Genomic DNA, 3,339 nt, shown 5'->3' on the forward strand with positions numbered 1-3,339 from the left:
TGTGAGTGAGTGAGTGAGTGTGTGTGTGTGTGTGTCTGAGTGAGTGAGTAAGTGAGTGTGTGTGTGTGTGTGTGTGTGTGAGTGAGTGAGAGTGTGTCTTGAGCGCCCTCTGGTGCTGGTGTGCAGTACTGACGGGACAGAGCTCAGGAGTCGCTCTCCTCCTCGGAGCTCGAGCTCCTGCTCCTGCTCCTCCTCCAGCGCCGGATCTCCTCGCTGAGCAGAAACACACCATACTCACTCCCTCAGAGGCTCCACCTGTAGTCAGAGGTGATGATCAGTCGGCTCTGACCGGTGTCCAGCTGCGGGGGTCCTGCGGGTCGGGGCTGCGCTCGGGACGAGCCTGCTTCCGTCTGCGATCCTTACTCACGCTCTCTAAGAGATTATTATTGAGGTCTGTCGGCTGTGAGGAACACTGTGAGCTTTCAGAGGCGTTCAGAGGGAGCCACACACTCTCAGCGTCTCGCTCAGACACCAGACAGGAAGTCAAGAGGACAACCACTTCCTGTGGACGGGATAACAGATTCATCCTGATCAGAACGGCCCTCGATGTGCAGCACAGACGGGTTTTCTGTCTTCTCACTGGCGCTGATGTGATCCGCTGTGTGTGTCTTTATGAGCTCAGCGAGATCGCCGGGTTCTTTGAGTTCCTCCGCATCTGTGAGCTCGTAAATGACTGAGAAACATGCGCTGGACGGGGCGCTGCTGCAGGGAACGGGCTCAGATGCAGGTCTGGACATCACCGCGGTCTCTGTGATGTCTGAGAGTTTGGAGGATGGTGGACTGGGTCACCTGCTGGTGCTGCACATCTTCTGGAGCTCATGTTCCCTCATCGGTTTACTGAAACAGAGAGGAACAGGTACACTATTACACTCTGAAGCCATCCAAATATGGAATAAATGTAAACATCCTTGAGCGTTCACACAACCAGGGTTCCGTAAGACGTTTTAATGTTTCTGAAAGAAGTCTCTTCTGCTCACCACAGCTGCATTTATTTGATCCAAAATACAGTAAGAACAGTGAAATATTATTATAGTTTAAAACGGCTGTTATCTACGTGAATAACTGTTAAACTGTAATTTATTTCTGTGATGCGCAGCTGTATTTTCAGCATCATTACTCCAGTCTTCAGTGTCACATGATCTTCAGAAATCATTCTAATATGCTGATTTGCTGCTCAACAAACATTTCTGATTATCATCAATGTTGAAAATATTAATATTTTCATGGAAACCGTCAAACATTTTATTTTTCAGGATTCTTTGATGAATAGAAAGTAAAAAAAAAACAGCATTTATTTGAAATCAAATCTTCTGCAACATTATAAATGTCTTTACTGTCACTTTTGACCAACTTAACGCGTCCTTGCTGAATAAAAGTAGTAATTTGTAAATAAATAAATACTGACTCCAATCATTTGCAGAATGATGTATTTGAGAGTTAAGATCATTGTGAAAACTGAAGACACATCTCATCATCATAAGACCGAACATACAACAGGACAGACAGAATTATTGATAACGTGGTTTGGCTGAGACATTAAAGTATCTTGTAAAGATTCACTGCAGTGGCGAACGTTTGAATCTGAACTGACGGTAAATAAACCGACAGAAACAAAACAAACTTTAAAGTCATTCAGAGTTTAGTTCTGCTCTGGAATATTTCAGCTCTTAAGCGTCATAACTCACAATGTAACAGATCGCAGAATTTCCTCTCAGCAGTCGCTACAAAGTAACAGTAAATCTCCCGCGCGCGGCATCACGCTCCTGTTCCTCACACAGCAGCAGCTGGAGCTGAGGAGGAGGAGTTTGTGTTTGTGTGATTCTGAAGGGATGGGAATAAACTCACCGCTGAGACTCTGCAGCAGACGCAATCCTCCGCCTGTCACGTGACCTCACCTGTGACACATGGCCTGCGTCCCAATGTGCAAAACTCTGCGATATATTAGCAATTTGCAATACTATTTAGGGCAGATAGGGTGGATAGTTTGCACATTGGGACGCAGGGTTATATTCTCTAAATTAAATGAGTGGATATTGGATTAATTTATTGTAATGAATTAATGATGAAGTGAAATGTGACAACATGCCCCGTAGGTGGGGTACATTGTAACATTACCGTATAACAGCTTAAAATGTTTTCTGATCGAATGAAAAAAATATACAAGACAAATTAAAATATTTTGTCAATAAAATAAAATAATTAGTTATTTCAAATAAAATAATGGCGTTTTTTAAGAATTAAAAATAATCTGATTTTGGAGTTTGACAATGAACACATCGCAACCGTGCTTGAGACGGCCCACTTAAACGAGCCAAAATGCTTTACATGTCTTGAAACAATAATTTCTTAACATTAAACATTGACTGTCAGTCTTTATTCACCTGTTTCTCGTCATTTATCATAAAAATTTATTAAATTAAATAGTGTGAATTAAAAGTAATAAAAACTGAGATGAAAAATGTACTTAAGCCAGAAATATAATTTTACTATGGTAAAATAAATGTTCAGCGATATCTTCAAAAGACTTTTGAATTTTGGAGCACTTTTTTTCTCTATATAATGTCGATATGGTAACTAGTAAATGCTGTAAATTGGGTTATGCTAGCATGTGTGGAAATATTTAAACCAGGTGTGTTACAACTTACCCCGCGTTACTTTGTGCCCCGCGCTCTTCTACTCTTTCTCCAGAGTCTGAACAAGCAAACATTTATAAAAGCCTGAAATTATTTGTACTGTGGAATGTTTCTGTTTTTGGTGAATCTCATGAAACATGTGGAGATCACGTCCAGCTGATAGATACTTCACCACAAAATCAACACGGAAATAAGAAGTCAAACGGTGTATGAAGAAAATGAAGCCCGTTTACGCATCACTCACATTCTTTAATTTTTCCTTTCATCAATAAGATATGGTACTACAGTAATATTTTGCTGCAGTACAGCAAGTCATCGAGGATAATGGGAATTACAAAACTAACTGCATTACAGTCATGGGAAACGATGAGCACTGTCATAAAAACTAATGTGGAAAATCTTAACGGTCCTAAAAAAAGGCTTCATTTTATTCATACAAAAGAAAAGAGCCAGAGAGAAGCAGGTGTTGGATTGTGATGTTTTCAGTACATGTACACTATCTCTGATGTTGTGGTTATATGAAAGATAATGAAGCGGCACGCCGCAGTCCTTCGTGAGGAAATACCTGCGCACCGAACTCAGCCGGAGCTCCAGAGTTCACCGGATGAGAAGCTCAGAGATGCTCGAGCCTTTAACCAGAGGCTTCTCTAGCGGCGGTGTCCCACAGTGCTTTGCGATCTGTCACGAACCCTCAGTGCTCAGTGCG

At 41.8% G+C, this 3,339-nt stretch overlaps 1 long non-coding RNA gene across 1 annotated transcript in view; it reads right to left on the reverse strand.

Moving 5' to 3' along the window:
- LOC107737998 (uncharacterized) overlaps positions 1-1,951 on the reverse strand; it is a 6,528-nt gene extending 4,577 nt beyond the window's left edge. Inside the window, exons 1-2 of the long non-coding RNA XR_001639848.1 lie at positions 1,686-1,951; positions 134-837 (exon numbers count right to left, since the gene is read on the reverse strand). This is a non-coding gene — a long non-coding RNA (uncharacterized LOC107737998). The remainder of the gene's footprint in view (positions 1-133; positions 838-1,685) is intronic.
- Between the last annotated feature and the right edge of the window lie 1,388 nt (positions 1,952-3,339).

Source organism: Sinocyclocheilus rhinocerous, unplaced genomic scaffold (genome assembly GCF_001515625.1).
Source record: "Sinocyclocheilus rhinocerous isolate Xijiao unplaced genomic scaffold, SAMN03320098_v1.1 scaffold2780, whole genome shotgun sequence".
Lineage (NCBI taxonomy): Eukaryota > Metazoa > Chordata > Actinopteri > Cypriniformes > Cyprinidae > Sinocyclocheilus > Sinocyclocheilus rhinocerous.